Source organism: Rattus norvegicus, chromosome 11 (genome assembly GCF_036323735.1).
Source record: "Rattus norvegicus strain BN/NHsdMcwi chromosome 11, GRCr8, whole genome shotgun sequence".
NCBI classification, from domain to species: Eukaryota; Metazoa; Chordata; class Mammalia; order Rodentia; family Muridae; genus Rattus; species Rattus norvegicus.
Window position 1 is genome coordinate 91,295,676 of NC_086029.1, and position 13,857 is coordinate 91,309,532.

The 13,857-nt window shown below is 44.4% G+C and overlaps 2 pseudogenes; both read right to left on the bottom strand.

The window, feature by feature from the left end:
* Nucleotides 1–10,010: 10,010 nt before the first annotated feature.
* H3f3a-ps2 (H3.3 histone A, pseudogene 2) lies at nt 10,011–10,377 on the bottom strand (annotated as a pseudogene).
* Nucleotides 10,378–12,497: 2,120 nt separating this feature from the next.
* On the bottom strand, nt 12,498–13,371 carry Ccnb1ip1-ps4 (cyclin B1 interacting protein 1, pseudogene 4; annotated as a pseudogene).
* Nucleotides 13,372–13,857: the final 486 nt, after the last annotated feature.

Consider the following 13,857-nt stretch of genomic DNA (forward strand, 5'->3'; position numbering starts at 1 on the left):
AGCTGGCATCCTTTGCCTTCCAGTCACCATGTGCTGAGAAAGTCCATCGCTTAGCTGACATCTTGACTATGGCAGTCTGAAAGGCTGGATAGGGAAGCTAGCTGCTCTGGAAACATTCTGAAGCAAGTCTTTAAAAGAAGCAGCTTCAGTGTAGTTGAGGGAGAATCAAACACGGAGCTGGACTGGAAGGTCCCGGAATCTCAGCACCCCAGAGTGTGGATCTTTTCAGGGCTGTCTTTCTCTCCTTTCATCCTGCAGCACACAAAACATATAGGCATCATATAGTTCTGTAAAGGCCTTCACTCGGAGTGTGCAGGGTTAACAGATTGGTCAATGAAGATCAACAAAGAAGGATGACTGCCCGTTTTCAGGTTAGTTTGATCATATAATCAAACTGTAATATAATTTTGTGTACATGCCATCTTTTTTTTTTTTTTTTTGGTTCTTTTTTTCGGAGCTGGGAACCGAACCCAGGGCCTTGCGCTTCCTAGGTAAGCGCTCTACCACTGAGCTAAATCCCCAGCCCCATGTACATGCCATCTTAAAGGGTGCATGTAATAACAAGTTATGAGAAATGTGTACCCAATACATGTTACTGGCTGTGTATACACATTCTAGTCTCAGCCAGCTCCAGAGCTGTCTTCATACAATGAAACATAAACATCCCTACATATACATCACCTGTTTGTTGATTGTCTTAGTCTCCCTTTTCTTCTCTGTCGCCAAGGTCTTCCGGAGGTCTCCCTGTGTCATGTCTGATCTTTATGAGCTTGGAAGGAGCCCATAGCTTTTCTTTTCCTGTGGAAACATAGGCATAACCCCTTCCCCAGCATAACACATTTCCCATTTTCCATTCTGATGTCAGAATACCATTAATATAAACAGGCTGGTTTAGTTCAGTAATCTTTTCCACAATCCTATGTCTTTTAGCAGCTGTGCTGTTTTGTTCATAAGCGTTTAAAAAATTTAAGGTTAATAAAGCACTATGTAACCTATCTTTGGGGGTTTTGTTTGCCCCCTTTTGCCTGTTAAGCATCTCCTTTAGAGTTCAACTAGATCTTTCCACAATCGCTTGTCCTGTAGGATTGTGTGATATGCCTGTAATATGCAAAGAACTGCTTCATGTTATTAGAGATACACGCTGGACCGTTGTCCATTTTAATTTGTATGGATATTAGCATAATGGCCATAACTTCTAACAAATGTGCAATTACAGAGTCAGCCTTTCCCGACGCTAAGGCGGTTGCCCATTGAAAGCCTGAGTATGTATCTAGAGTACGATGCACGTATAAATGGAAGACTTCCATCTGCCAAATAACACTTCGCTAGGTACCCGTGGGGTTAATCCTTGTAGGCAATGGGGCTTGGTTATATAATAAGCAAGTAGGGCATTGCCTTACAATTTCTTTGGCTTGCTGCCATGTGGTAGAGAATTCTTTCTTTAAACCTTTGCTGTTAACAGGGTTTTGTTATGGAATTCTGAAGTCTCTAATACACTTCCTATCAATAGCTGGTCAATTTCATTATTACCTTGAGCCAGAGGGCCTGGCAGACCTGTATGAGATCTTATATGTTATTGCAGCTGAGTAAATAGTGAAGTCAATTCAGAATCATCCTGAATAAGTTCAGCAGTCTCTAGGTGTAAAACAACCCTTTCTGCATCTTGAGAGTCAGTTACTATATTAAGAGACTCTTGAAAATCTGACAACATCGTGAGTATTGCATATAATTCAGATTTTTTAACTGACTTGTAGGAACTCTCAGTCACCTTACTTACATCTTCTGATTTATATCCTGCCTTTCCTGACTTACTGGCATCAGTGTAAAATGTAGGGGCTCCAGATATTAGAGTTCCCTTTATTATATGAGGGAGAATCCAATTAGTTCTTTTTACGACCTGAAGCCACTTGCTTTTAGGGTATCTGTTGTTCACCTCTCCCAAGAAATTACTGCATGCTCTTTGCCAGTGTTCATCTTGTGCCCATAATGAGGCAATTTCTGCATTAGTAAAAGGTACCACAATTTCAGCCGGATCCATTCCAACTAATTGTCGACGTCTCATTTTTTCCTTTTAATATCAATTCAGAGACCTTCTCAATGTAGGTTTTTAGCTTATTGCTCTGTTTATGTGCTAAAAATATCCATTCTAAGATATAATCTTCCCTCTGCATAAGAATTCCAGTAGGAAAATTAGTCAAGGGTAAGATGACTAAGATGCAGGCCATCTTTGGATCAATACGATCTAGATGTGTATCCTGCAATTTCCTTTCTACCAAAGCGAGCTCTTTTTCAGCCTTGGCTCATAGTTCCCTTGGGCTATTTAAATCTTTGTCACCTTGTAATGGTTGAAATAAATTGCTTAACTCTTGAGTGGCCAAGCCAATGGCAGGACGCAGCCAGTTAATATCTCCTGGTAGCTTCTGAAAGTCACTTAGGGTCCTTAATTGGTTTCTTCTGATTTGCACCTTTTGTGGTCGAACCCTTTGCAGACTTATTTTATACCCTAGATAATTAATAGAATCCCCTCTTTGTATTTTTCCAGGGGAGATTTGCAATCCCCAGAGAGGCAAGTTTTTTTTTTTCACTTCATCAAACATTCTTTCCAGGATATTTATATCTGGATCAACCAATAGGATATCATCCAGATAATGATAAATAATGGATTGGGCAAATTGTTTGTGACTCATCTCCAACGGCTGTTGTACAAAATATTGACACAAGGTGGGGCAGGACTTTCCAATGGTAACTTTTTATTGGGGGACCTCTATTGAAGGCAGGCACTGAGAAAGCAAAGCTTTCCTTAGCGCACTCTTGTAGAGGAGTTGTGAAAAAACAATCTTTCAGGTCAATCACTATGATAAGCCATTCCTTAGGCAACATGGAAGGCAGTGGGATCCCAGGCTGCTGGGAACCCATTGGCTGAATAATCTTATTAATCGCTCTGAGATCTGTCAATATCCTCCATTTGCCAGATTTTTTTTTTTTTTTAAGGACGAATATTGGAGAACTCCAAGGGCTGGTGGACTCCTCTATAAGCTGAGCCTCCAGCTGCTCCTGGACTGGCTGTTCTAATGCCTGTAGTTTTTCTTTTGTCACAGACCACTAATCAATCCAGATGGGCTGGTCAGTCAGCCACCTTAGTGGCAAGGCTGTTAGTGTCTTAGCAGCAGTGGCTCTTTGGGGTAGAGCCAAATTGTCAGCCTCTGCTGTATCTTGTTAATGGACAGCTTGGACAGTCTGTAACTGCCTTTGATAACGTTCCCTGACTAATTTACAATTTTTGTTAGGAGCCTGATGGGTTTCATGGCCAGACGCTGAAACTGAGGGGATATTAATTTGGGATTTCCACTGCTATAATAGATCTCTTCCCCATAAGTTAATGGCTATATCAGCCATGTATGACCTCAATTTTCCTACCTGGCTTTCTGATCCTATACAGTTAAGTCACCTGGTGCTTTGCTTTGATTTCCCAATAAAGTGCCAACTCCTTGAAATTGGATATCCCGTGGCCAACTAGCGGGCGGGCCAAGATTTTGGAAGATGATAGTGATATCTGCTCCAGTATCAACCATTCCTTCAATTTCAATATTGTTTACTAGGATTCTGAGTTTTGGCCTTTGATCCTCTATAGAAGTTTGCCAAAATATTCATTTTTGGCTCCTTTGAGGTTTTTGGAATTGTCTACAGAACCTGCCTCAGCCTCGTCTGGTCTCAGAGCATCTGTTTCTGAAGCCGTGACGTTTAATTTTTATGAGGAAAGGAACTCTGCCTGCCTGGCATTGAAGCCTTCGAGAGGCCCCCTGGGAGTTTTTTGGTCAGGGTGTGGCCCCGTTTGTCTGTTACTATTCCCTAGTCAAATGTCGGCCTCTGCCACATCTTTGACATATTCCAGGAGGCGTAGGCCCCCTTTTGGTGTTACTTTGGTTTTTCCTGCAGTTATGTCTGAGATGATCCTGCTCACCACAATTAAAACATTTGAAATCTTGGGTCATCTCTAGCTGTCCAGTGGCAGCTTCTCCTGTCACAGTCACATCAGGAGAGCGAGATCCAACATCAGCTGTATATCTAATCCATTCATCTATTAATGCTGACCTTGCCTTCAGTGGTCTGATTACTTCCCTGCATTCAGTATTTGCATTTTCAAAGGCTAAAGACTCAAGTATTGCCTTTCTTGCTGCTGAGTCTGATACACTCCTTTCTACAGCTGAGGTTAGCCTTTGTAAAAAGTCAGGGAAGGTTTCTTTAGGACCTTATATGACTTGAGTGAATGGTTAAGTCAAGAGAATAAATATTGCAATACCGGTAAATGATAAGGTGTCTATTTCCTTTAAATCCGTCCTTCCCTGTCAGACCATTCAAATATCATCCTATAAGGCCCAAAAGCTATTGTGTTTCTCAGCTTTAAATCAAAAGGTACTCCCTTTAAATCAATGTATTATCCGATCCGGAGCCCTTTGTACTTTTGTCTCCCTCTGCTGTTTGATTCAGAACACTGCAGTCCTCTCTGATTCTTTTATTCCCAGGGAGGGGCCTCTTTGAGTTGCAGCTGGTAGGGCTTGCTAGTGTGCTGATCTTAGGCAACCTGAAGCACAAGCAAGCAGTCTGGAGATCCAGTCTGGCTGTCTTGTTTCCTGTGTAGCCGGCGGGGAAGGAGGGAGGGTACGGGGAAGGGGGGCGGGGGACACGGGACAGGGAAGCAAACACAGAAAGGCTCTCCAGGGCATAGATGCTCAGACCTGTTTACGGTGTCTGCCAGAAAACCACGTCGCTGGCAGTTGTGCTCCAGGGTCTCCTGTCCCTCCCTCCTCAAGACCAGCTGCAGGCTGGGGTGCTGCCTCTGGCTGTAGCTCTCTTCCTGGGGTTTGGGGAGGGAGCCTCTCTGCAGTTCTCTGTAGACCCCTCAGACCCAGTCAGCTTTCAGTCCACCACTGCTCCAGCCTAGATCTCTGCCAGAGTCCTATGCTGGGATGGGTTGGTAAACTTTTTTCTCAACTTAGTTGAGTTCTAATGGAGAGATTGGGCGCCAATTTGTCATAGTAACCTCTCCAACCTAAATAAACCCGAGATCCCTTATAATTGGCAGTTTCTCCAGGCCATGTGCTTTAGCTCCGACTTCCTTCTACCTCTTCCTCTTCCATCGAGCCCCGCCCCTCCTCTCTCCCCCAACTCTAACCTTCCCTTTCCCCACCTGATCACCTGCTCTTGCCTTTATTTTACAAGTTAAAGTGGGGAGAAGGTTCCAATGAAGTCACCTGAGTGCCAGATTCACTCCTCATCCTAGGCAGCCCTTCTTGGGGCAGTGGAATTAGCATCAAAATATAAACAGCCCCAGGGCAATCCACAGGGACATACCCTATACTGTAGGAGAGAAGAATTTTTTTTTTTGAAAGTTTAAATAAGGAACTGTTAAAAGTTTGTTTTGCCATTCTGGAAATCAGTCTGGAGGTTCCTCAGATAATTGGACATTGAACTACCTGAGGACCCAGCTATACCTCTCTTGGGCATATACCCAAAAGATGCCCCAACATATAACAAAGACACGTGCTCCACTCTGTTCATAGCAGCCTTATTTATAATAACCAGAAGCTGGAAAGAACTCAGATGCCCTTCAACAGAGGAATGGATACAGAAAATGTGGTACATCTACACAGTGGAATAATACTCAGCTATCAAAAACAATGACTTTATGAAATTCATAGGCAAATGGATGGAACTGGAAAATATCATCCTGAGTGAGGTAACCCAATCACAGAAAAACACACATGGTATGCACTCATTGATAAGTGGCTATTAGCCCAAATGCTTGAATTACCCTAGATGCCTAGAACAAATGAAACTCAAGATGGATGATCAAAATGTGAATGCTTCACTCCTTCTTTAAAAGGGGAACAAGAATACCCTTGGCAGGGAATAGGGAGGCAAAGTTTAGAAAAGAGGCAGAAGGAACACCCATTCAGAGCCTGCCCCACATGTGGCCCATACATATACAGCCACCAAACTAGATAAGATGGATGAAGCAAAGAAGTGCAGGCCGACAGGAACCGGATGTAGATCTCTCCTGAGAGACATGGCCAGAATATGGCAAATACATAGGCGAATGCCAGCAGCAAACCACTGAACTGAGAACGGTACACCTGTTGAAGGAATCAGAGAAAGGATTGAAAGAGCTTGAAGGGGCTTGAGATCCCTTCAACAATGCCAACCAACCAGAGCTCCCAGGAACTAAGCCACTACCCAAAGACTATACATGGACTGACCCTGGGCTCCAACCTCATAGGTAGCAATGAATAGCCTAGTAAGGGCACCAGTGGAAGGGGCAGCCCTTGGTCCTGCCAAGACTGAACCCCCAGTGAATGTGATTGTTGGGGGGAGGGTGGTAATGAGGGGAGGATGGGGAGGGGAAGCCCATATAGAAGGGGAGAGGGTGGGGTTAGGGGGATGTTGGCCCGGAAACCGGGAAGGGGGAAGGGGAATAACAATCGAAATGTAAATAAGAAATATTCAAGTTAATAAAGATAAAAAAGTTTGTTTTGTTTTGTTTGATTTTTTAAGATTTATTTATTATATATAAGTACACTGTAGCTGTCTTAGTTCACACCAGAAGAGGACATCAGATCCCATTACAGATGGTTATGAGCCACCATGTGGTTGCTGGGATTTGAACTCAGGACCTCTGGAAGAGCAGTCAGTGCTCTTAACCACTGAGCCATCTCTCCAGCCCCTGTTTGTTTGTTTTTAAAAGGAGAGAACCAACTCATTCCAGGGCATTGTGGGTTCCCCTCCCCTATAGACACAAATGTAACCAAAATTAAAACAGAAAGCAAAACAAAACAGAACAAGGTCTTACTATGTAGACTAGGCTGAACTGAACTCACCCCTGCCTCTGTCTCTCATGGACTGATATTAAATGTATGAGATACAATACACAATTACTCACTTTTTTTTAAAAAAAATGAGTATAATTATGAGCTATAATTTGCATTTCTTACCTTTCAGTGAAACCATAGTTCCCCCCCCCGCCTTGTGTTGATTAAATAATTGCACAGAGGCTAGAGAGATGGCTCAGAGGTTAAGAGCGAGTGCCTGTGATTCTGGAGGGGGGCCCAGGTTCAGTTTCCAAGAGCCATATGGTGGCTCAGAGCCATGCATAATTCCAGTTTTAGGGAGTCTGAGGCCCTTTTCTGACTTCTGCAGGCACCAGCCATATATGTGGTGCCCTCGCATGTAGTCAGAACACCCATACGCATAAAATAAAGAACAGTTTGGGCTTTTTGAACGCTGGGTGGTGCTATCCTGTGTCTACAATCCACCTGTTTAGGACACAGTGATGTAGACTGACTTCAACAGCTATCCTACAAGACGGGCAGACACTGATTTTGAGCTCCGATTTAAAATTGGGTTTGTGGGCTTGCTTAAGTCTGTGACTAGTTAGATAAATGTTTTTCAGTTATTTTGGGTTAAAAAAATTGTTGATTATAAAGTAGAACTGGTGCAAGCCTTTAGCCCCAGCCCTGGGGAGGCAGAGGCAGAAGTGGGTGGATCTCAGTGAATCCAAGGCCAGTCTAGTTTATATAGCAAGTTCCAGGACAGCCAGGACCACATAGTGAGATCCTGTCTCATTTTTTTTCTTGATTTTGTCAATAAGATGTTGACAAAAGGGGGGGCAGAGGGGCATGTTGTCGTGTTAGCATGTCATGTTAGCATGTTGTTGTGTTAGCATGTTGTCGTGTTAGCATGTTGGGTTTCAAACCTGGGACAAACATCTGAGGTGCCTTCTTAGCACATCAGAGTGAAGCAAACTGCCTAGCTCTCCTTGCATCCTTCAGTCCCTACCTGTTACAGGGCCCTCCTGGCTGACACAACCCACGTCCCTCCCTGAGCTCTCTAGTCCAGTGCTTGGGCTGCCTTTCCCTGTACAATCCAACCATTCTGGTTACCTGGCCTTTTCATCTACTCTCTTTGGACCTCCTGGATGCTGAACCTGGTTCCCTCTCTTCTTCCTCCCCCTCCCTCATCTTGGGCCCAGCTTAATCTGGTCATGTCCACCCTGGACTCTCCCAGATGTTCCTGCCCCTGGCTCTGCTCTCCCAAATATCCATAATAAATGCTCTCCTCCACCATAGCTAGGACCAGTCATGCTCTTTCCTTTTTATTGTATTTTATTTTTTTCACGCACCTATAATTCTAGTGAGGCAAGATCTTGAGTTCTAGATCAATTTAGACTACCAAGTAAAACCCTGTTACCAGACAGACACAGACATAGGCACACACACACACACACACACACACACACACACACACACACACCCCACACACACACACAGAGACCAGAAAAAAGAATATTTTGGATAAGACAGCAACAGTAAGTGCCTGCCAGACTGTTAGCCACTTGGCGTCTTTCTGACTATGTCCAAGGTGCTGTGTAACTCCTAGGGGGTCCGAGAGCTCTGGAGACCTTGGAGTCTTCCCTGCAGGTAGAAGACACTCAAGGGTGGTGCCCCTTTGCTGGAGGCACCAGCCTCTAATACCAGCTACTTCAGAGGCTGAGGCAGGAGGATCACAGGTTCAATGCCTGTCTAGGTTATAGAGAGAATTCAAGGCCAGCCTGAGAAATACAGCAAGACTTTGGAATAAAACTGAGAAATGTGGGTTATAGCAATGGCTCAGTGGACGAAGTGCTTAGCTTGATGACCTGAGTTTGATCCTGGAATCTAAGTAAAGGTAGAAAGAGAGAATGGACTCCACAAGTTTGTCTTATGACCTCCATGGGCTCTCTCTCTCTCTCTCTCTCTCTCTCTCTCTCTCTCTCCATCCATCCCTCTCTGCCTTTCTCTGCTCCTCTTAATTACCCCCCTATGCCCTGAATAAACTCTATTCTATACTAAAAAAAAAAAAAGACTAATCAGTACAATTCTTTGTCGATTAATTAAGAAAACTCGCAAATATTTATATCTTTCAGGAAAAAAAAACCTCAATAAATATGGCCAGAGCATTATATTGTTATATTGTTGAGAAAGAAAGAACCAAGAAAGAACCAAGTCCACGATTGTTCAAATGAGAGCAAGCTGTATTTGAGTGCACTCTAGGCTGGCCAGCTGGCTGCCTCCCCTAGGTTGGGATTTTGAGAACAGCACCCACTGGCCTCTTGACTTCTTTTTATAGGGGAGATAAGGTGTGTGTGTGTGTGTGTGTGTGTGTGTGTGTGTGTGTGTGTGTTGGTGGGGGAGAGAGAGAGAGGTGGGGGTACATTGAAAGCTGGAGGAACAATGGCAAGGGCGTGTATCAAGTGAATGTGCAGACACCTGCAAAGATTCACGGCGGTGAGCCGGTGTTACCAGCAGTCTGCATCAGACCTGGAGCTCACTCCTTTCTCTCTCTCTCTCTTTCTTTCTTTCTTTCTTTCTTTCTTTCTTTCTTTCTTTCTTTCTTTCTTTCTTTCTTTCTTTTGTTTAATGTATTCGGTGAGCCGGTGTTACCAGCAGTCTGCATCAGACCTGGAGCTCACTCCTTTCTCTCTCTCTCTCTCTCTCTCTCTCTCTCTCTCTTTCTTTCTTTCTTTCTTTCTTTTGTTTAATGTATTTTAATAGCAAACAAACAAGAACAGCACAGAAGACAGACAGCATTAAAGCATGGACTTGCATGTAGGACAGTTCCGTTAGAAAAGTATAGTGAATGGATGGAATCTACTGTATGATAAAAATGCTACAAACACCATTTAGTTGCTTATTTAACAGGTTCATTTATAATTGTTAGAAGGTTGAACTGTTGAAATGTGTTCATTGAAACATTTTGCTTACATTAATGGCTCAGAGCTTACATTTATATTAAAAATTCACATACACATGAACGTGGAGAAACTGCCAATACCTGATTCTGTCCCCTATGTTTCCACTCGCAATCATAGACTTAGGTACCTTTGACCCCATGGAAAAATATCTAACATTCAGAACTACTGATAACAGGAAGAACGTGGACTCTTAAGCACGTTCTCTGCGTGTGCGGCGTGCTAGCTAGATATCTTTTGGCATAATTGTTACACGTTTGGCATGGATAGCACACAGGTTGGTATCTTCAAAAAGGTCAAGCAGACAGGCCTCCCTTGCCTCCTGCAAAGCACCAATAGCTGCCTGCACTCTGGGGTGCAGATCTGTTTTGGAGTCCTGAGCAATTTCCTGCACCAGACGCCGGAAGGGGAGCTTGCGAATCTCAAGTTCAGTAGACTTCAGATAGGGTCCGAGTTCATCTCCACAGGCCTGTAACAATGAGGTTTCTTCACTCCTCCAGTAGAGGGCGCACTCTTGCGACCGGCTTTTGTAGCCAGTTGTTTCCCTGGTTTCCGGTGGATTTGCATGCAGTCGGCTTGGTACCGAGAGCCATGGTATGGGCACCTCCTTACTTTTTTTTTTTTGGAGCTGGGGACAGAACCCAGGGCCTTGCGCTTGCTAGGCAAGCGCTCTACCGCTGAGCTAAATCCCCAACCCCGGGCACCTCCTTACTTACTTACCCCTTTCCCCTACCGCTGGAGCTCAGCAAGAGAGAGGCGGTGCTGGTGTTAGAGAGAGGCAGCCGAACTCGCTCTTGATTACAAATCAAGGCCTTAATTAGCAGGGACTTGACACAGGACAAACGCACTTATCTCTTAGCTAGATTTTAACACCAAGCAAACTGTTTTAATTATAAACAGAACTCTCGACCCGCAAGGTATGTTCTTTGCTTTTGTCTTACTTCAACCTGTGAGGTGTTTGTTCTGCTTCAAGACAGTTGGGACAGTCTGCTGCTTAATTCCTGGGCTCAAGTGATTTCCTGTCTCAACCTCCTGAGTAGCTTTGGCTATAGACTACAATGTTCACTGTCAGTTACCCCATCTCCACTCCCCAAAAGGGGAGGCACACATACTTACTTCAAAGCTGAGTCTAGGCCCAGTAGTTCAGCATGGTTTGTGGAAGTTGGATAAAAGTTAGCGTTCCCGGGAGCCTGTGGAACCGGTTTTCATCTACTGAGGAGCGGCTTCCTTTACCTCCGGCAAAAGAGACACATGGTTCCAATGACTTATACCTGTGGCCCATGCTGGCCTCCAGACTCCCTCGGTCCCAAGCACTTGTTATGTATTTCAAAGTCCCCAATAGTTTCCCCAGGCTTCCCTCTTCCCAGATAAGCTGTTCATCGCCTTGACAAAGGCAGGGTTTTCCCTGCCTCTGTTAGTCTCACTGAGTTCTCTCTCCTTCTCCCACAGATAGCCCTTGTAAGATTCAAACTTAAGGACAAAGGCTGCCTTAGGGAAACACCAGGTGGCTGGGACTTTAACACACTGTCTAAAAAATTTAGGATAACACCCTGTCCCAGGAAATGAGCTAACCACCCTTGTTGGTGTCCCCCATCCGCGTGGAATGAGCTAACCGCAGTAAGGATGGGATCCTTCACCAGCCCCTCTGCGTGCCAAAGATATTTCCCCACCAAGGGCCTCCAATGAATTCAAAGGACAACAGGTGGCCATCAATGAATTCAAAAGATAATAATTCCCGCCAATGAGAAATAACCAACTCTCGTTGTAATCTAAAGGCTATACCCTGAAACAGTATAAAGGGTATGGGCCTTTGTTCTTCGGGGTCACCTTTGTCTTGATTACAGGCCCACCCCAGTGCACTGGATCATTAAACCTCTTGCTTATTGCATCGATCTCCGTCTCTGTGTCTCTGTGAGTGGGACCTCCCTGAGGTAGGGCTGATTGGGTCCTACACCCTGACCACATCCAGTTGGCTTTCTGTTCCCTCTGCTGCCTGGATCTGCCTTTCAGATGCTGCTGTAGATCCCGAGCCCCGACAGGGTTTCTCTGTACAACACTGGCTGGCCTAGAACTCTAAACCAGGCCGCCTCAACTCAGATACCCTGCCTCTGCCTCCCAAGTGCTGGGACTAAGGCTCCCACCACCACTGTCTGGCAATTTAATTCTCTTCAGAATGTAATTTAAAAAAAGAAAAGTAAAGCATCTTTATTTTAAAACAAAGATCAATAAAATCAACAAATAACTTTATCAGTATAAATTATTTTAAAATATGAACAGAACACATTTCTTTCACTGGCATAAGCACACCTCCAAACTAAAGTAGCACAAATGGAAATACAAAACTGTAAAACACATGTTAAGTGCAAGCCAACATTTTCCAAGACCATCATTTTTGCAGAAATATACTAGCAGAGAAAAACAATGCACACACTTGACATATACACACTAGAATCCAAAACGCTATGTAAACCTATCACTGGTGCTTACACAAGCATAGACACAGCTTGGTCTGAAACAGGACCTGTGCAGCAGCGTGACTGTGTGAGCAATGGCAAACTAGAGACCGACATTCATGAAATGCCCGTGCCCTAAGCAAACAGTGAAGAAACCAACCAGGAAGCCACACACCACACTGCGAGCCAACTTCTTCTAAGGCCGACGTGTGAAGAGAACCCAGGGATGCAGGAAAACAGTCTTGAAATAAAAAAATGAGCTAAATTCTTCTTGCTTCTAAGGCCCTGCTGCAGACTCGCTGCTCTGTTTCATGCCTTTGAGACGCAAAACTAAAGAAGTTGTTAACGGGTTCGGGTGCTGTGGGAGAACACACAAAAAATGGTCCGAACTGAACACCTTCATCTCCGCCACCTTGATTTCCAACTGGTGTACGGTCCAAAGAAAACTTTGACCTCTTCCCTGGTGGGAAGCCAAAGACTCCAGACTGTGGGATCACACCTGGTTCCAGGGAGCCTTCTCGGCTAGCCATGGTGAAATTCCTCAGCGTAAGGCTATCATAAAGGCCTTGGATGTTTTGGTACTGGCAATTGCACTCCATACGTTTTTCATAGATACCATTAAAGTTTCTCTTGTTTCCTTCTAGAACTTTCATCATGGAGATAATCTCCCAGTTCACAGAGGCCAATTCTACTTCCTTGCTCTGTGTTTGCTGGCATCTGTCTTCTCTATCTGTTTTAAGTGGTTCTCAGCCTTGCTGAGATTATATTCTTGATAGAGACGTTCCTGGTGTACCTGGTATGTCCAGAAGGCCAGTGCTCGGGAGCTAATGTCCAACCTCTGGTTGAATCCCTGCTGATGCCATCGATTTGCTGATACCATAGCGCCGCACTCCTCTCATGGACTGAGCTCTGTTTGGACAATATCTAGGCTTGCCTTCCAGAAAGGGTGCTGTTGCAAGCAGGGCAACTTGCAGGTGGATGACTGAACTCAACACTGCCATGCTGATCACAGAAGATGTGAGAGTGGGCTGTGACCCAAGCATAACCAGAGCGTTTGACACGACACTTGCGACAATTGCAAAGCAACATGTCTTCACGCAAAGACAATGATGAGTCTCCAAAAGAATCCTGCATTTACAGGGCCATCGACCTTTAAACCTTCCTCTTGAGAATATCCGAGCACTACAGTCCCAGCGCCTTCCTGGACATGTATAACCTTCATCCTGGAACAGACCACCAGAAGCAAGAGATCCGTAATGCAATTTATATTCATAAATTTTATTTTGGTTGTGACAGTTTTTTTTAAAAAACTGAATGTGATGCTTTCTTTTTCTTTCATTTATTTATTTTTTTTAGATTTATTCATTTATTATATATAAGTACACTGTAGCTGTTTTCAGATACACCAGAAGAGGGCATCAGATCTCTTTACAGATGGTTGTGAGCCACCATGTGGTTACCGGGAATTGAACTCAGGACCTCTGGAAGAGCAGTCGGGTGCTCTTTTGGTTCTTTTTTTTTTTTTTTTTTTTTCGGAGCTGGGGACCGAACCCAGGGCCTTGCGCTTCCTAGGCAAGCGCTCTGCCACTGAGCCAAATCCCCAACCCCGAGTCGGGTGCT